The sequence below is a fragment of the Nomascus leucogenys genome, chromosome 3 (genome assembly GCF_006542625.1).
Source record: "Nomascus leucogenys isolate Asia chromosome 3, Asia_NLE_v1, whole genome shotgun sequence".
Lineage (NCBI taxonomy): Eukaryota > Metazoa > Chordata > Mammalia > Primates > Hylobatidae > Nomascus > Nomascus leucogenys.
In genome coordinates, this window is record NC_044383.1 from 133011925 (window position 1) to 133033205 (window position 21281).

Here is a 21281-nt window from a genome sequence, read left to right on the forward strand (position 1 = left end):
AAACAGAGTCAGCTGAGCTGAATAAATAAACACAAATTGTCAAACAAAAGATCTGAATGTACAGGGCTTCCCTCAGCCACTCCTATCTCCCATGCAGCAAAGAGCATGCTCACTGTAGTAGGGCTTTTCTTTGGATTTTAGACTCACCCAATCGGAGTCTTTAGGAATGGTGCCCAGGAATCTGCTTTAACAGCATCACAGGGGCTGTAGGAAAATGGAATTGAAGGATTACGCTGAGTAACATAATAATATAAAATACTAATACATGTTTATGTCTATTTAATGGCAAAATACAACATATATATGTCATTAGATACTTTATATATTGCCATAAAAATGGGGAATTCACCATTAAGCACCTGTAGATCATTAGATCATTTAGAAAATGTGATTGTATATTAACCCTCACGGAAAACATTAATAGATACCAAAAGTACAAGTAATTTATATTAATTTTCATCTAGAATTCTGTAAACTAGCAAGTAATAGCAGAATTGAAATGTAGCAAAAACAACCCAATCTCTTAAAAATGTAAACTCCTTCTCAGAAAATGTATTCTTGAAATAAGTCAAAAGAATAATTACAAAATAATAAAAATGAAAATACTTAATTTTCAAGTATTGAAACTTGAAAACTAAGACATATGGTCAAAGCTGTACAGAGAGGAAAATTGGTAGCCTGAAACACTTACGGCACTGAACAATAAGGTACTGAATAAAGTATTCATTTCAAGAACAACAGCAACAAGAAAATCCCTAAGAAAGGCAAAATGAAAGAATGAATAAAGAAGAACTAGAAATTAATGAATTAGAAAATAGAAATTGGAATAGGTAAATATATGTGAAAGTAAATTGTCTGCAAATGGGTAGAAAAATATTTTAACAAAACAAAGTACTAGCTAACCACTGATAGTTTTCTAAGAAAATATAAATTATCAAAAGAAATTCCAGAAAATATAGAAAACATAAACAGACCAAAAATAACAAATGAAATAAAGTTATTCCCCAAAATTGCCAGTTTTTATAAGAAATCTTTGCAAGCCTTTTAAAAATATTCTTAGGTTATTTAAATATTTCCAGATCATGTAAAGATAAAAATCTTCCTATTATCTTTTTCAAAGCCAAAATAAGACTCATAACCTGACAAAGATGTGTATACACACACACACAAACACACATACAACAAAGATCACTTTTACTAATAGTCATTTATTTGAAAGAAAATTGTTATATTTCTTCCCACATTATACACATATAAAAATTTCAAATGGATTGAAGACTTAGATATATTTTAAAACCACAAAAGTAATAGAAAGAAAATTTAGAATTTTTTTGTAGTTTTAAGAAAGGGATTTATAAGCATAGACAAGACCCAGAAACATTATTTTTTAAAAGCTAGTAGGTTTTTCTGAACAAAAATGAGGTTCTTCATGGAAAATATACATTAACAAGGAAAAAGACAATAAACTAGGAGAACATGTATACAACACATGAAGCATATACAAACAATCAATCATATTACAGTATGTAGAAAGCAAATACAATGTAGCAAGAAAAAGACAGGCAAACAAGCAGAAAAATGAGTCAAAGTTATAAGCAGAAAGTTCATTTAAAAATGTAAATAACAAATATGTGGAAAGGGGCCAATCTTACTAAAAATCAAAGCATTATCAACTAAAACAAATATGGGATATATATTTTTCAAATAGATTGGCAAAATCTTTAAAGATTTTCAAAACCCAAATTTGGAGCAGTTTTGGGACAATAAGTATATTCATAAATTATTGATAGGAGAGTCAATTTTACCAATTTTTTGCAGAATTTTCTTGCCATATGTTTAACCACATAAATATGTTCATTCTTCAAAATTTCTCTAACAGAGGTATACCCTATAAAGACACTTGGAGAAGTGTGCAAAGATACATGTGCAAAGGTGATCACTGAAGCATGATTTGTAATACTGAAAATCTGGAAGCTACCTAAATATCTTGAAGAGGAGGCTCATTAAATAAGTTTTGGTAGAGTCATATATTATAAGCCATTTTTGAAAAGGGATTTGTATGTACTAATTTAGATTTATATGTACTAATAAGAAATGCTGTCAATGTATTATTAACTGAAAAACATACTTGGCAATATTTAGCAGAAACCTTATGCTAGGAGGTGATTCAGGAAGGGTTTATTTTTCTCCTACAAAAGACTCATTCCACAATTGCTCAAGAGGCTAAAACAGAACGTCAGGAATGCAAGATCTATCTTTGTGCTCCACTATAACAAATAGATCGGCCTTTGTTCTTGTATATGTCACTTCAAAGGCATAAGATGGTGACTACACCTCTAGACTTCACATACCTCTTTTGCGCAGAAGAAATACCTTCTCTTTTTATTTGGGAAGGGATGCCCTGTTCATGCACTTTTACCTATGTCTATCTGGTAAATGGATTGCATGTGTGGACCCAGTTTCTCATGCCTCTTATATTTATGCCCTTTGGTTGTGACTGCAAGCTTGGATATGTGCCTTGATTTGACCACCAGGACAGTAGCAAACAACAAAGCAAAGACTTGAAAATGAACTTGCACATTTCTGCTTTCTCTCTTGGACTCCTGGCACTTCCATGAGAACTCCCTCTCACTGCCAGGAACCAGCTATATCGATATGAAAGACACATGAGGAAGAGCTGAATGGTCCCACCTGCAGCCCCCCAGTCCAGCCAACCTCTACCCAACTCACCAGATACCCACAGACACGCGAATAAGCCCGGCCACGATCAGCTGAGACATGTCCAGATCAGAAGGCCCAGAAACTTTAAATATTTATTTAAGTTACTAAGTTTGTATGCCCTATAGAAATCAGAAACTGAAGGACCCTCATTGTTCAAAATTATATCCCAACATCACTCTTCATTGAAGAAAAGTAGAGAAAATTAAATATTTTTACCTAGGCACATTCCCTCAAACAGCCAAGTTTCTCTAAATAAGAATTAAGGGGGAAAAATGGCATTAGGAAGACCACTGACAATATTTTCCCCAGACAGGTAAAAAGATAAACGCCAGTGTTTTGACATAAAAAATAAATGAGCTGAGATAAAAAGAGAGACCAAAATGTTGATAGTTTTCTCTAATTCAGGAATCAGAAAAAAAAAATCTGTAAAGGGCTAGATAGTAAACATTTGGGGCTTTGCAGGCCATCTGATCTCTGTCACAACCGCTCTGCTCTACCAAGGGTAACACAAAAGCAGCCATAGACACTGTGTAAACAAATGGGCGTGGCTAGTTTGCAATAACACTTTTTTAACAAAAACACGGTGAGCTGGACTTGGCCTGTGAAATATAGTTTGCAGATCCCTGCTCTATTGCTAAGATCATGAGTGACACTTTCTTGTTCATGCTTTTCTGAATTGAGTAGATTTTTATAATTAGTAAAAAAGGATATATAAAATCATGTGTAACTTAAAAATAGCTGACATAAAATATTTATTCAAATTCAAAACCTTATGTTTTCAATATTTAAAAAAACACAAATGAACATTCAACTCAAGTAGTTAGAAAACACACAAACAGCATAAAGAAATTAATGGAAACAAAGAATAAAATATTGCATTAAAAATAGATAAACCATTGACTTAACAAGTAAACGTAAGTCAATGGTTTTCCTAAGAATGTAGGAATAAGTTTCATAACATGAAATATATCCCATGGTTCTCTTGAAAAGACACTGAAGTATTATCCTCCCTTTTCTCTTTTTTTTATTTCCAACTTTTAAGTTCAGGGGTACATGTGCAGGATGTGCAGGTTTGTTACATAGGTAAACATGTGCCATGGTGGTTTGCTGCACAGAACATCCCATCACCCAGGTATTTATCCCAGCACCCACTAGCTATTCTTCCTGATGCTTTACCTCTTCCCACCCACTACTCTTTGACAGGCCCCAGTATGTGTTGTTCCCCACCATGTGTCCATGTTTTCTCATCATTCACCTCCCACTTATAAGTGAGAACATGAGGTATTTGGTTTTCTGTTCCTGCGTTAGTTTGCTAAGGAAAATGCCCTCCAGCTCCATCCATGTCCCTGCAAAAAACAATCTCATCCCTTTTGATGGCTGCATAGTATTCTATAGTGTATATGTGCCACATTTTCTCTATCCAGTCTGTCATTGATGAGCATTTAAGTTGATTTCATGTCTTTGCTATCATGAATAGTGCTGCAATAAACATACACGTGCATATGTCTCTGATCATATATCTAGAAAACTCCATTGCCTCAGCCCAAAAGCTGCTTTTTTTTCTTTTCTTTTTTTTCCTTTTTTGAAATGGAGTCTTGCTCGGTCGCCCAGGCTAGAGTGCAGTGGTGTAATCTTGGCTCATGGCAACCTCCACTTCCTGAGTTCAAGAAATTCTCCTGCCTCAGCCTCCCAAGTAGCTGGGATTACAGGCACCCACCATTACACCCAGCTAATTTTTGTATTTTTAGTAGAGAGAGGGTTTCACTATCTTGGCCAGGCTGGTCTTGAACTCCTGACCTTGTGATCCTCCTGCCTCAGCCTCCCAAAGTGCTGGGATTACAGGTGTGAGCCACTGCTCCTGGCCAAGCTTCTTAAGCTGATAAGCAACTTCAGCAAAGTCTCAGAATACAAAATAAATATACAAAAATCACTAGCATTCCTATACACCAATAGGCAAGCTGAGAGCCAAATCATGAACGAACTCCCTTTCACAATTGCCACAAAAAGAATAAAATATCTTAAAAATGCAGCTTATAAGGGAAGTGAAGGACCTCTTTAAGGAGAACTACTTACCACTGCTTAAAAAAATCAGAGATGACACAAATGGAAAAACATTCCAAGCTCATAGATAGGAAGAATCAATATTTTGAAAATGGCCATACTGCCCAAAGCAATTTATAGGTTTAATGTGATTCCCATTTAAACTACCATTGACATTCTTCACAAAATTAGGAAAAAACTATTTTAAAATTTATATGGAACCAAAAAAGAGCTCAAATATCCAAGGCACTCCTAAGCAAAAAGAACAAAGCTGGAGGCCTCACATTACCTGACTTCAAACTATACTACAGGGCTACAGTAACTAAAACAGCAGCATGCTACTGGTAGAAGAACAGACATATAGACTAATGGAGCAAAATAGAGAACCCAGAAATAAGACAACACACCTACAACCATCTGATCTTCAACAAACCTGACAAAAACAAGCAATAGGGAAAAGATTCCCTATTTAATAAATGATGCTGGGAGAACTGGCTAGTCATATGCAGAAAATTAAAACTGGACCTCTTACTTACACCATATACAAAACTAAACTCCAGATGGATTAAAAACTTAAATGTAAAACCCAAAACTAGAAAAATCCTAGAAGGAAACCTAGGCAATACCATTTAGGACATAGGCACAGGCAAATATTTCACGACAAAGATGCCAAATGCAATTGGAACAAAAGCAAAAATTGACAAATGGGATCTAATTAAACTAAAGAGCTTCTGCACAGCAAAAGAAACAATAGAGTAAATAGACAACCTACAGAATGGGAGAAAATTTTTGCAATCTATCCACCTGACAAAGGTCTAATATCTAGGATCCATAAGGAACTTAAACAAATATACAAGAAAAAAAACATTAAAAAGTGGGCAAAGGATATGAACAGTCACTTCTCAAAAGAAGACACACATGTGGCCAACAATCATATGGAAAAAAGCTCAACATCACTGACCATTAGAGAAATGCAAATCAATACCACAGTGAGATACCATCTCACACCAGTCTGAATGGCTATTAAAAAGGCAACAAAAGTCAAAATAGACAAATGGGACCTAATTAAACTAAAGAGCTTCTGTACAGCAAAAGAAACTACCATCAAGTGAACAGGCAACGTATAGAATGGGAGAAAATTTTTGCAATCTACTCATCTGACAAAGGGCTTATATCTAGAATCTACAAAGAACTTAAACAAATTTACAAGAAAAAAAACAAACAACATCATCAAAAAGTGGGCAAAGGATATGGACAGACAATTCTCAAAAGAAGACATTTATGCAGCCAACAGACACATGAAAAAAATGCTCATCATCACCGGCCATCAGAGAAATGCAAATCAAAACCACAATGAGATACCATCTCACGCCAGTTAGAATGGTGATCATTAAAAAGTCAGGAAACAACAGATGCTGGAGAGGATGTGGAGAAATCAGAACACTTTTACACTGTTGGTGGGAGTGTAAACTAGTTCAACCATTGTGGAATGCAGTGTGGCAATTCCTCAAGGATCTAGAACTAGAAATACCATTTGACCCAGTGATCCCATTACTGGGTATATACCCAAAGGATTATAAATCACGCTACTATAAAGACACACGCACACGTATGTTTACTGCAGCACTATTCACAACAGCAAAGACTTGGAACCAACCCAAATGTCCATCAATGATAGACTGGATTAAGAAAATGTGGCACATATACACCATGGAATACTGTGCAGCCATAGAAAAGGATGAGTTCATGTCCTTTGCAGGGACATAGATGAAGCTGGAAACCATCATTCTGAGCAAACTGTCACAAGGACAGAAAACCGAACACTAATAAACTAATAAAATTTTTTTTTTTAAGTCAAAAAACAACAGAGGCTGGCGAGGTTGTGGGGAAAAAGGAACACTTTTACACTATTGGTGGGAATGTAAATTAGTTCAACCATTGTGGAAGCCAGTGTGGCAATTTCTCAAAGACCTAGAGGCAGAAATATCATTCAACCCAGCAATCCCATTACTAGGTATATACCCAAAGGAATATAAATCATTCTATTATAAAGATGTATTCTCCCTTTTCAATCTCCAAGTTCTCTTCTTCCTTCCATTATCACAAAATAACAGATTTTGTTTAGAAATAATATAGCATGCTTCTAGAATATATTCTTATCTTAAAATGGATAAAGCTTCATGTCTCAGAATTCAGCTCAGCCAAGTTAATGTGTCAGCAGACCCGCACTAGATAAGGAGGGCTGGCATTCAAAAAGGAGCTGATCTCTTGTTTTCCTGCGGCTCAGTCTAGTAGAAAAGACAAACCTGTACAGACATAAATGCATTTTTAGTGTAGTAATCATGCAGTGATGGAGTTAAAGGGAAAAAACTAATAATAACTCATTGCTTGGCTCCCTACTGAGCTTTCCTGCTCAAGATACTTTATTGTATGACAAGCTACGATAGGGAAATACAAAATGTAAAATAATGTGATTTGAGTTACAGTTATCTATTAATATTGTAAAGCCTTAGAAAAATCTCTTAATCTCTTGGGGCCTCACTTTCCTCATCTTTGAAACTAGTGTAATGACTATATGTACAGTACTGAGCTCATAGGGGTGCAAGGCTCAAACGAGATAATGTTCCTGAAAACCTTTTAAATGTGCTGTAATGCAAAAGTTATTTTCATTAACACCATTAGCATCAAAGTGTAAATTATTGTGAATTTCACAAGTCTATTTGAATTTTACACTTATTCCATTTGCACCAGAAACCATCTTCAGTTCACCATTTTAAAAAGTCAACCTAGTCTTAAATGAATACTATACAAATGATCTTGATTCACAAACATAACGGCTGTTGTTCATCTGAAAGTCATAGTCATACCCTAAAGTTAAGATCAGTACGTGATCCAATGTCAAGTCCTCTGTAGCCTAAATATTGGAGGCTTTTCAGAATATGTTGTATTTACTCTTTCAGACCACATTAATTATTTTTATATTATTTGTTAATAATGTAATTATAATTACAAAACAATAGAAGTTCTGCCAACTGACCTCTAGTAAACAGACTCCTCTTGCCTATAGCTATCTGTTAAAGGATGAAAGCTCACAGCTAATATTCCTGGGATGTTGACATTCTGTTTCTACCAATAAGTTATATGCTTACTAAGACTCACTCATGCTTGTTCCTACCTCTTGCATCCAGAAGTGACATAAAATTATTCTTCATTTTGGCTCAGCATATATGGCCACTGCACTCAGGGTACCTAACTCAGTATTGAATATACAGTAAGTCTGAGTCACTGCATTTTTTTTAATAAACTACTTTCAGGTAACTTTTGAAAATGTAAGATAAAGACTTAAAATGGACATCAATTCCTTTGTCGTTTTCAGGCACTTTGCTAGAGCTGGCTACATTTGCAATTTATCTTTTTTTTTCTTTGTTTCGGACCCATCAGCCAATTTTCAAAGCAATTTGAATTCACTTTTTGTATAAGAGTCTTCAGGAAAACATTCTGTCAAGGGCCTTGGGACAATCCAGATAAATGATACCCCTGCATTCCTCTCATACTAATCACTCATTTGTGAATCTGTCTCGAACGCATTCCTCTGCCAGGCTGCCCTTAGCACAGCCCTGAAGCTGCTGCTATCCTTTCTGTCCCTGCTTCATGAGTTATCATTTTATTCTGTCTTGTTCTCCTGCCAAACTGACATTCCTCCTGAGATTCTGTTCTCAGAGCAATTCTGCTCAAAATTTGGGATATCAAGAAGAATGAAATTACCAATCTTTTTTGTCATCCTCCTTACTGTTATCCCCAGATATTTGTATGTTTCTATTTTCCCACTTACAATTTAGATCACTTGTAAACGTACATACAATGGGGTTTTGGCAAATTTTGAGCTTACCCTGTGGATTACCTTCTGGTTGCTGTCAGTGTTTTCCAAAACTCACACATAATGTGAAAGAAAAGAACAAAATTGGGTAGCAATTATTGTATGGTCCAGCCATGAAATAATGGGTTTTATAACTTCCTCTAAACTAGAATAAGAAAAAATCATAAATAAGATTACAATCTGGGGCAACCCACTCGGGTCCCCTTCCACACTGTGGAAGCTTTGTTCTTTCACTCTTTGCAATAAATCTTGCAGCAAAAAAAAAAAAAAAAAAAGATTACAATTTGATTGATAGCTCAGTATCAGTGATATGGTAGAAAAGAAATACCAAACAGGAAGACAGAAGCTTTGGTTTTCCAGTAGCTTTTTATATTTGCTGGAACATGAAATAATGAGGGGTTTGTTACAAAAATATATATGAGGAAAAAAAGCAAAGACAATCTTTGCTAATCTTGTAACAGGTATAGTCTGGATGTCAAAGGAGAGGAAAGATGATTTAGGGTCCAAAGTCATTTTAATAACAACATTAACTTGTCACTCTCTAGTTAGACAGTCTCTTGCCAATATGATGACTCAGTTCCTCTCTGAGTCTCTACTGCTGGATATTGTTTAGTTTCTGCTTAGTCATGATGTCTGTACTTTGAACTTGAATGTACTGGCAGCCTCTACATATTTATAGCCTTTCATGACAAATGTCATCTTAAAGTCTTTGATATCTGTCTTCTGCGTCGTTTTCAACATCAGCCTTCAACCTTCACTATTAACTGGAACAACTTTATATATATATATATGTATTTTGCATTGAAATTCTCCAAGGAAGAGAATTTGATGTGTTAGTCACTATCGTTTAGCTTTGGCCAAGCTCTTATGCCAGATCATCTTAGGCTCCTGCTAGCCGGGAGGTAGAGCATCATCAATTTCCCAACCTTAATTTGACCTAATCAGCTGCTGCTCCTGGGGCAAAATCATGTGGTAATTGCTAGTGACCACGAGTTCATTGATTTGTCCCTTTTTTTTTAAGTTCCTACTCTGTTGGGTATTATTCTAGATGTTGAGGAAACAGCAGTGAATAAAACAGACCAAGAATATAACAAGATTCTGGCAGGAATAAAAATTTACCCCAGATGCTATAAATTTAATGGTTTTGATGAAAGAGCTACTTATGTATGGTGGAAAATGCTTAGGAAATAAACAGGGGAAACTGAGAGACCCCAAGACCAGCAACAGTGAGAAGCTACTACCACACCCGATGTTAAAGTGGCAAGCGGTACACCCAATGAGATTTTCAGACGTGGAGTGAGAGCTGCCTGGAAGTCACAAGGAATAGAGATACTGTTCAAAGACAAGAACACTGAGGGAAGATACATCCCAATATCTCTCTCCTCTCTCATTCCATTCTCCAACCAGAACTTTCCATTGGCCAACCCAGAGAGAAATATGAGAGCAAGGAGACCAAGGTGATACAGCCTTTGGCCTCTGAGAATATAGTGCAGAGCTAAGAAGTGTAGAAAATGGATAGGATGGCGTTAACTGAAAAATCATTTCACAGAGACCTTACCATCAAGTGGAGTAAACAGTTAAAAACAATTAAACTGAAGTAATAATATCAAACTATTTAATTTGGATGAATATAAGCACAATAATGAAAAAGGTGGGGGAAAGGGGATAGAAAGTGATTTTCAAGAAAAATTATCTTAGCATATTGGAAAAACACACCAGGCACAGTGGCTTGTGGCTTATGCCTGTAATCACAACATTTTGGGAGGCTGAGGTGAGAGGATTGCTTGAATCCAGGAATTCAAGACCAGCCTGGGCAACATAGACAAACCTTGTCTCTACAAAAAAAAATTTTTTTTAATCAGCTGGATGTGATGGCATGTGCCTGTATTCCTAGCTACTCAGGAGGCTAAAATGGGAGGATCGCTTGAGCCTGGGAGGTCAAGGCTGCAGTGAGCTATGACCATGCCACTGTACTCCAGCCTACATGACAGCAAGAGACTCTATCTTTAAAAACAGAAATGAAAGAAAGAAAATAGCACATGTGGACAAATTTTTGTCAACTTAATGGAGATAAAAGATTCATGTTTCAGAATTTTATATTTTGGAGTAGTTAATACGCAAAAAGAATGTATAAAATATATGCAAGTGATGAACATAAAAATAAAGTAAAAAACTAAATATCAATGCTATTCATCATCCTTTCCTCCTTCCTAACTCTTCATCAGCAGGATCTACCAGCCTGAGTTTTCATTTTTAATCACATCTTTACGTTTCTTTTTAATATATTTTCAGTTTTGCTTATTTTTGAAATTTATAAAATGTATATCTTATATTCTTGTGTTTTGCTTTTTTCACTCAATATTACTTTTTAATATTCACCCATGTTGATTCACATTGCTGTAGTTCATCTTCACTGCTGAATAGATGTTCCATTATATGAATATTCTATAATATATTCATCAATTTTTCTAAGAACATTGTGTTTTTACCCGTTTGTTGCTAATATGATGCTGATACAAATATTCCTGTACCTATTTTTAGATACAAGAGCAAGTATTTCTTTATAATATATAACACATGCAGGAATAGAATTGCTCAGTTATGGGGTTCATGAATTTTTTTTTGAGCTAGAGTTTTGTTCTTGCTGCCCAGGCTGGAGTGCAATGGCGTGATCTCAGCTCACCACAACTTCCGCCTCCCCGGTTCAAGTGGTTCTCCTGCCTCAGCCTCTCGAGTAGCTGGAATTACAGGCATGCACCACCACGCCTGGCTAATTTTGTATTTTTAGTAGAGATGGGGTTTCTCCATGTTGGTCAGGCTGGTCTTGAACTCCTGACCTCAGATGATCTGCCCACCTCGGCCTCCCAAAGTGCTAGGATTACAGGTGTGAGCCACCATGCCTGGCCATGCATTTTCAACCTTACAAAATAGTGCAAACTTGTTTTTAAAAGTATTATTATACCTTGTGTACATTCCCTCTGGCAACATTTAAGAGTTCCCTTGATTCCCATACTTGCCATCACTACGTATGGTAAGATTTTGTATATCAGTAGAGCAAATGTGTAATAATAACTGCACTTTTAAATTGCACTACCATAATGAGGTTTATTGTTGTTTTATATAATTAATGACCACTGTGCTTCCCCTTCTGTGAACTACCTGCTCATATACTTTGCTCAATTTTCTATTGGATTGTTATTTGAATTTTCTTTTTACTTCATAGGACTTCTTTATATATTATAAATACTAATTCTTAATTTATTTCTGTGTTGTAAATATCTTAGTTTGGGGCTTTGTAGTTTTCTTGAAGAAATCTTTTGATAAATAAAGATTTTTCTTTTTAATGTTGAATTTATCAATGCTTTATTTTTCAGCAATGAGCTGTTTTCTTGCTTTTGCTATGCTGAGATTACAGATATTCTCTTGTATTGCCTTCTAAAACAACAATAAGCAAACTGCAGCTCACATTTGTAAATACAGTGTATGGAAACACATCCACATCCATTCTTTTATATAATATCTATGCCACTTTTGCATTACAAGAACAGAGTTGATAGTTGTGACCATATGGTCCACAAAGCCAAAAACTTTTACTATCTGATCAATTAGGAATAAGTGTGCTGATCTGGTTCTAAAAGATTATTAGATAGTCGATCTTTTCCTCCCAGATCTAGTGTGGCAACTGTTATGTATCAAGTTTTCATACATGTGTAGGTCTCTCTATGGGCTCTCTTCTCTTCTATTGGTCTATGTGTCCATCTGTGTGTCATTTCAACACTGAGTTAACACAGCTTTATAGGAAATCTTGGCATCAGGTAAACCAAATTCTCACACTGTAATCTTCTTCAAGAGTATTTTCCCTTTACTTGGATATTCACTTTTCTATAAAATTTTAGCTTTAGTTCAGACAGTTTCATGGGAAATACAACAGGTGTTTTGATTAATATATAGATTAGGTTAATCTGCAGATCAGTGTTGTCATCTTTATTACTTTGATTACTAACCATGAAGATGCTATATGTTTGTGTTCATTTTTACACATATGCTCACACGCACACACATACATGGTCTTTAATGTCTTTTAACAAGGTTTAAATTTTTTCAATAGGGTTTGCACATCTTTGATTTATTCGTATATGTTAATTGTATAATGCTGAATGTTATCTCTTTAATTGACCTTTAAACACCATTGCTATTTTTAGATATTCATCTTACATCCAAGAACCTTATTAAACTTGCATTACTTCTAATAATTTGCCTGTATATCCTTTTGGCTTTACTATGTACAAAAGTAATGATAGTTTTGCTTTTTCCTTTTCAATAATTTTAGATTAGATTTCCTTCTCAAATGCACAACTTACAATGCTAAGGACAATAATAAATAGAAGCAGTGATGGTGTCTAATTGTCTCATTCCTCATTTTAGTATTTCATTATTGAATATGAATGCTTACTGTAGATTTTTGATAGATCTGTTTCTCAGGTTAGAAAGAATGCCTTCTATTCCAAAATTTCAGGAATTCTTATTATGAATGAATTTTATAAAATGTTTTGCTGTACATATTAATCATTTTCCCCTTAATCTGTTAATATAGTACTTATATTACCTAATCTTAAAGTACATTTGCATGACTGGGATGCATATACAAATTAAAAGTGATACCTTATCTTTCTAAATGCACTGTTAGATTTTATGTGGTAATGCTGCATTTATGATTCTGTGCATGTTATGGAGCTTGCCTGTAATCATTCTTCTTGCATTGTCTTCATTTGGAGTTGTTACCATTTGTCTAGCTTTAGAGAATGTGGTGAAAGTGTGCCCTTCTTTTTACTAGGCTCTGGAATAACTTATATATTATTGCTGGTATGTTTTATTTGTTTTGTAGATGTCACTCAGAAATCATCTTGGCGTTGTATTTTCTTTTTGGGAAGATTTTTAATTATTAATTCAATTTCTTTTATGGTTATAAATCTATTCAAGATTTCTATTTCTTCTTGAATCAGTTTTACATTTTCCTCCTAGATTTGTCTATTCCACCTACAGTTTTAATTTTGAGTTTAAAGTTTTTCAGCGTTTTCACTTATCTTTTAACTCTGTTTTGTCTCTAATGAGATACCTTTTTTATATTTCATATTATTTATCTAACTCTTTTTTCTTTTTGCACATCAGTTATGTCAACGTTTGGATGATTTCATTTTTTTTCTTTCCAAAGAAGCAGTTTTTGCTTTTATTAATTCTAAGAGATGTTTCCTTTTTCATTGACTTATACTCCTGTCTGTATTATATGCTATCCTCTATTTTGAATTTGTTCAATTGTTCTCTTTCAAACATTTAATATGGATTATTGAAAGATTGTTTTTAATTTCTAACAGTGTGGGATTTTTGAAAATTATTCTGTAAATATTGATTTATTGATTAACTGTATTGTGGTCAGAAATATAGTTTGTATAATTCTGATTTATTAAAATTTGTTGAGACTTACTTGCTCTATGGTGAAAAAACTCTATCATACCGGTCCCCTGATATTTATTGATGTTTGATTTATGGTTTTAAATATGATTTATTTCCAAAAATGTTCTTTGTGGTCTTGAAAAACATGTCTATTTTCCAATAGAAAAATATTTTGCAGGTCTGCTAGATTATGCTTCTTTATTGTATTATTCAAATCTTTCATATACTTGCATTGTTCAATTATCAATGACAGGGAGTGGTGTTAAAATCTTCCACTATGATCCTGGATATTTCTATTTTTCCCTGTAATTTTGTCAATTTTTTGCTTCATATGCTTTTAATCTTTGCTATTATATTCTGTTTTTTTTTTTTTTTTTTTTTGGTTGTTGTTGTTGAGACGGAGTCTCACTCTGTCGCCCAGGCTGGAGTGCAGTGGCGTGATCTCGACTCACTGCAAGCTCCGCCTTCCAGGTTCACGCCATTCTCCTGCCTCAGCCTCCCGAGTAGCTGGGACTGCAGGCGCCCGCCGCCACGCCCGGCTAATTTTTTGTATTTTTAGTAGAGACGGGGTTTCACCGTGTTAGCCAGGAATCTCTGCTATTATATTCTTAAGAAGTATTATATTCTCCCAGTGGATTCAAACTTGCATTAATATATAATGATACTGTTGATCTCAAATGTTTCTGTCTTAAGGTCTTAAGTCTATGTTATCTTATATTATTACATTAGAACAATATGAAATTGATGTTTTTTTAGGTTAATAAGTGGCAAATTTATAGAGTTCAATCCAATAGCCTTGTCAGTTTTCTCTTTTTTTCTCTATGTGCTTTTGTATTAGGTATGTCTCTAATAAACAGCATGTAGCTTGATCTTTTAAAAGCGTCCGTACAATAACCTATGACAGTTCATAGCGTTTCCTGATATATTTGGATTTCTTCTTATTGCTTTATCTTGTATTTTCTTTTTGTCTCAATTTTTGTGATTTTTTTCTTGTTAAATTTTAAAAAAACTTTAGAGAAAATACATTTAACACAGTTTATTTGAGTAGAAGATGATTCATGCATGAGGCAGCACTCAGAACTAGAAGGGGTTCAGAGAGCTCAGCTGCAGTAGCCTGGGCAGCAGGCTTTGACAGGCTGACATGGAAGGAAGGCAAAGAAAATCTATTTGATGGCTTAGAGTGGAAAATCCCTAGGAAGAGGTTAGTTGGTGGCTTCTGACTGGTAAAGTCTCTAGTTTTGTTGTACTGCTTATATTGTGCATTGGTTTGCTTATGTAAAAATCTAAAATGCTGAGGCTGTGTCAGTTTACTGACCCTCCAATTAGAATTGTTTTGGCCGGGCACGGTGGCTCACGCCTGTAATCCCAGCACTTTGGAAAGCCAAGGTGGGTGGATCACAAGGTCAGGAGATCAAGACCATCCTGGCCAACATGGTGAAACCTGGTGCCTACTAAAAATATAAAAATTAGCTGGGCATGGCGGCGTGTTCCTGTAATCCTAGCTACTCAGGAGGCGGAGGCAGTAGAATCGCTTGAACCCGGGAGGCGGAGGGTGCAGTGAGCCGAGATCACACCACTGCACTCCAGCCTGGCAACAGAGTGAGACTCTGTCTCAAAAAAAAAAGAAAGAAAGAATTTTTCAACAGTTGCCGTGTTCTAGATTGATTGGGGTTTTTTCCCCTATTTTTTTTTCTTTTATAATTTTAGAATATAAACTTTCAGTTTTTCTTAGTGATTACCCTTGAAATTTTAATATGCATACTTAGCAAAGTCTAACTGTGATCAGTATACTTACCCTCAGCCCAAGAACAAAAGAACCTTCTAAGGTAGTCCTAATGATTCCCTCACTGTTTGCTGCTGTTGTTTCCCAAACATTTAGCTCTTTGTTGTGTTGTTTCTACTCTACAAGTTGGGCATTATTATTATTATTGATTCATGATTACTTTATAAATTTCTCCTTCTAGAATACTCATTAGATGCCTATTTGCCATTATTTCAATTTCTATATTTATCAACCCCTCTTATTTTCCAACTATTGGCCTCTGCCTTCTGCATTCTATAAAAATTTTCCAGATCTATATTACAATTCATGAATTCTGCATTTAGATGCTTCTATTACACTGTGCAACACTTAAGTTTTACATTCATTTGTTATGGTTTCCAATTGTAAAATTTCTAGAGGTGAATTGCTTTCTTAATCATGCAGCTTAACCCTTGTAGCCCCAAAATTGGAGTTTCTCCTCCCAGTCTAATAGTGATTTCTACTCAATGTTTATGCTGTAGCCCAGAATGCAATAGGCTCAACACTTTCTACTGCTTTCATTTCCATTTATTTACCCCACCAACTGGTGTGTAGTCTAACAGATAGTCTGTATTTATTTGTTTAAAAGCAACCCTGAATTATAATTCTAGATAATATTAACATAAGCAAAGGAGATAAAAACTTGGCCTAACGGCTACTAAGAATAACTACAAGTTTATTGTGCTAAAAAATGATATGATATTGATGCAAAAAGCAACAAAGCTGACCTACAGACCAGGATTTCTGTGAGATAGAGTTATATCCCAGAATTTAATACATAATAAAGATGGTATGCAAATCAGATGGTTCCATAATTTATGATAGGAAAATTGCTCATTATGGAGAAAAATTCCCACCTATTACCACATAAAAGGATGGAATTTAGATATATTAAAGAAATAAATCAAGGAAAACTATAAAGATAGAACGTAATGTGCCCTAGGGTAAGGGAAGAACATCTTAAAACTCCAAAGACATCAATTAATTGATTTAATCACATTGAAACAAAGAATTTAAGTGAATAAAGAAAATGATTCCACAGAGATTTTCTGTATCTAAAACCACAAGAAAAATATTATGCAGAATATACATATGAGAGGAAACTCATTTTTTAAAAAAAGCATAGGAATCTCAAATTTTAAAAATAGGGTAAGGAAGTTATAAACTTGATTTCAACCAAAACTTTTTTCTCTTATTTTCTTGTATCCTTTTCTCCACCCGTTGCTTGGCAGAATTCATTGCCTCAGGGAAGGAAGAATGCAGCAGAAAAGCAGAGAAAAATACTAGTTTGGTGTCAACTAGTATTTGGTGTCAACAACTATGAAATACATAACTTTTAGGGCATAAAACATTATATTTGGAAAACTAGATGAAACTCCAGGCTTCCTTGTCCTCAAACTATACAAGAATGGCTGGCATGCAAGGAACAAGGAAATTCATGGTAGAAACAGGGCTTATGTGATGTCAGGCTCCCGAGCTGGGTATTCTGTTGGAAAGTCTCACAGAGAATTAGGAATTCAAGACCAGACCAAACTGGGCCCCTATCCCCAGGGGACAGTCTGGAGCCAGCAAGATCCCAGTGTTCCTGTCCCTCAGCCTGGCTCCCTAGGACAGCACTACAGACAGGCCTAAGGCTACCTTCCAGTGCACCTTGTAGCCCCACGAGGAACAGGAGGTTTCCTTATGCCTGAGAGCAGAGCAGAGGCAGCTGCTCCAAGAGCCCTTAGTCGGAACAAGGTAAAGGCACCAGCAGCTCACGGTCACAGTGGGAATGGGATGCTGTAGATGCATCTGTGTGGATGTAGAATGATTTCAAGGACCAGCCTCCCTCTTTCCCTAAGTCCTTGCCTTCAATTATAGACAAACCCAGAGAAAGGGAGGGGAACCCCACTAGACTAGCCGTTCTCAACAGGGAACTATTTTGCCTCTCAGCAGATATTTGGCAATGTCTGAAGATGTGTCTGGTTGTTACAATTGGGAGGTGCTGCTGGTATCTGGCAGACATGGGTCAGGGATGCTCCTAAATATTCTACAATACACAGCTTCCCAAAGAATTACCCAGCCCCGAATCTCAACAGTGTCAAGGCTGAGAAACTCTGCCTAAACTGAGATTAGGTTTTAATCCTATGGCAAAATAAAGATTTATAATAAAAATTATGTTCATTTATTTAAAAGTAAAGAAAATTGCATGGAATTTTCACTAGTTCATGGAATAAAATGTGCATCCACTTTTTTATGCAAAGGAATGTATTATTTCTCTAATGTAAAATAACACTCATCATTTCTGGATTTAATGAAGAGGTTTTTGGGTCAAGAAAAACTTAAGTAATTTTAAAGGAAAACAAAGTACTATACCTGGCACAGGGAGAGGAAAGAGAAATGGAAGCAGGAAGGCAGATGCCAGAAGCTTACAATAATATCCTAAGCTGAGGAGAGGAGGAAAGCAGGGGAGAGGGAAGTTTTGTGCAGCTGAGTCATCCGTGGAACATCGTTCAGAGAAGTTGTTTCTAACCAACAACAAGGGGGCCACGAGCATTTTCAGAGGTGAGATGGGCTCTCTTCCAAACTCTACACTTCAAGTTTACTAAGAATATGGTATGAGAACCCCAACCAATGAACTGGCTAGGTCAAATATCAGCAAAGGAAAAAATGGGAAATATTTTCAAAAATAGCATGAATGAAAGCAAAGGTCAAAATCAATGGAGAGAACACAGAAAGGAGGAAGGAAAGGAGAAAAAGATCTAGAAGCAATTACTATGGGTAATAAGCAAATCAGTCTTATGTTAATGACATGCCTAAGTGTTCCATTTTTATGTGAAAGGAAATAACTGTGAATTATCACCAACATAAACACTAATTAAAAGAGATTAAATGTCTTGGGATGAAATGTCATAACATAACACACTGTCAGTTTGCGGTGCTCTCAAAATGTTAATGACCTCTAACTTCAGCTGTTTCCATTACCCACAATCTCAAGGGAAAGAAACCTCAGCTGCAGGACTCCCAGGGGGAGCTCAGAGCTTTGTCCCATCTCCTCGCTGTTAGTAGATAAAGTTTCATTGAAAACAAGTCAATGACATTTGCCCATAATTCAGAAGGGACCATGTTTCCTAAAAACGATTTTTCTCTTCCCAGAAAGTACTTGAGTTTATCTCACCATTTCAATAATGTTCCAGACCTGATTCAGTCAGTCTCAAATGCCCTTTGGAATAATAGTCTTCTATTCTCTAGCAGTGACATTTCTCCAGCAACAGTGGCATCTGCAGAAAATTTAGGAAGTGAGAGCTCATCATTTTGTAAATTCATTCTGGAAAAAAAGTGTGAGTCAGGATGAATTTATAACCATTTTACCAGGACAGATCCTAGAATTCTTCCTTAACTGTTAATTTAGAGTATATTCTGAGTGGCCACACCTCCTCATTTACTTTAATAAAAATCATTTGTACTTCTGATTGCTACAATTATTTTTACCTCCCAGCCAAATAAATTAGGCAAGCGCCCTGTGGTCATTTCACAGATTAGTCATCCTCTCCTAACTATTCTACTGACCCAGTTTCTCTCACACAGCCACGACATGTGCCATCCCATCTAACCAGCAACACTTTTGAACATATGAACCTCTATGTGTATGTATCTGTTGTCCAGTAAAGTATGTGTCTTTGTACATCTATAGTGCATAAGTTTGTAGACATTTATGCTTGGTACAATTTTGCCTGCGTTTATTTGACAAATGCTTATTGAGATTTTATTAAACACAAGCCCTCAAATAAGTTCCTGATTTCAGGAAATTTCTAACATTTGGGGATGCAAGGCTGGAGACAAGAGCAATAATGAGAAAAGCAATATGGGGCAGTATAGATAAGTGTCACATCTATGATCCAATTAAAGTCCTCTGTAATTAACAAGGAGAGGAGTCCTCTAGCTGGAAACATCCTGGAAATTTTCAGGGCAGTGGGTTACACACCATGAACCTTGAAAACTTTTACAGAATGTTGATTGAGATGCACAGAATAAGACATTCTGCCTGTTCTGTTAAAGTAACCATTAACTACATGTGACTATTTAACTTGAGCTGAAATAAAAGTAAAAATTCCGTCATACTACTGAGCACATTTCAAGTGCTCAGTAGCCACATGTGGCTAATGGCTACCAAATTGCACAGTATAGAATATTTCCATCATTTCAAAAAAATCTGTTGGCGTGCTCTGTAACTTGAAAAAAATGTGATAATTATCCATAGGAAACTACAGGTGTTTTACAGATAAATTGGGCACCAGTAAGAATGCCACATTTGCTGGAGCACAAGGTATAAATAAAATAGTAGTGGAATAAGATTGGAAAGGGAAGTTAAAATCAAATTTCAGTGGTCCTGAAGGCATTCATTCAAAGTCAGAGGTTTGTTTAGACCAGAGGACTGAGATTTAGAAGGATTAATCTTTGGTTATGTGTAAAATAATGACCTGAAAGGCAACCAGATAATGGGCGCTCAGCGATGGCTGCACATTAGAATCATCTGGGGAACTTTTAAAGCCCTGATTGCCCAGGCCATACCTCAGATGAATTAAATCAAAGTCACTGGGGGTCAACTTGTATATCAGTATTCTTAAAATCTCCCCAGGTAATTCCAATATGCAAAAGTATTGAGATATTTGCTGTTTTTATGTGCACAGCATCCCTTCTCCCACTTCTGTCAAGAATAGCCTCTTTCTCCTGATGAGTTTCCCCTTTTTCTATCCGATCTTGGTGGACTTTCCAATCATAATAAGCTGACGCCCTGGTCACAAGACATAGCTTGGAACCAAATCCTGGCAAATCATAATACCCCAGTTATGCTGGCTATGAGACCACATACCAGGTTTAGATTGTAATCCAAATTAGGCAAATAAGAGCCTGTTCTGAGATTTTGCATGCATTTTTCTGGTTGAAAAGGCTATTTCATCTAGGAGGTCACTAAACTAAGATGATGTTAGCCTTAATATTTCTGTGATACATTCTTCTCTCTACCTCATGGCCACCATCACGCCATTGAATGGTAGAAAGTCACCAACACAAGAAAATTACAAAATTCACAGACAAAAGCACAGCTAAAACATTTTGCAGTAGGAATGTCAATGAAGAGACAGAAAGAAGACCTCATGACATTCCTTGGGCTCTTGGCAAAGTCCCTGAGGGCAGCTCTATCTCTGGATTTCCCAGTTGCCTGAGCCAAGAAATTACCTAACTACTCTTTCTGCTATTGCTTGAATTTGTTTGAGATATGTTTTGGTCCTTTTAATCGTAAAATATGTATACAGAGAGATGTCGAATGTAGCTTTGCCAAACATGTTTGACCATAGATCCCTCTTAGAAAGCCCATTAACAATTTATAAAACACTCATCTTTCTTCAAAAG

The 21281-nt window shown here is 35.8% G+C and overlaps 2 long non-coding RNA genes across 2 annotated transcripts in view; both read right to left on the bottom strand.

Annotated features, from left to right (window-relative positions):
• Positions 1-19150, bottom strand: part of LOC105739575 — a 140944-nt gene extending 121794 nt beyond the window's left edge. Inside the window, exon 1 of the long non-coding RNA XR_004029384.1 lies at positions 19048-19150. This is a non-coding gene — a long non-coding RNA (uncharacterized LOC105739575). The remainder of the gene's footprint in view (positions 1-19047) is intronic.
• Positions 1-21281, bottom strand: part of LOC115834466 — a 275808-nt gene that overhangs the window by 125351 nt on the left and 129176 nt on the right. The window lies entirely within an intron of this gene.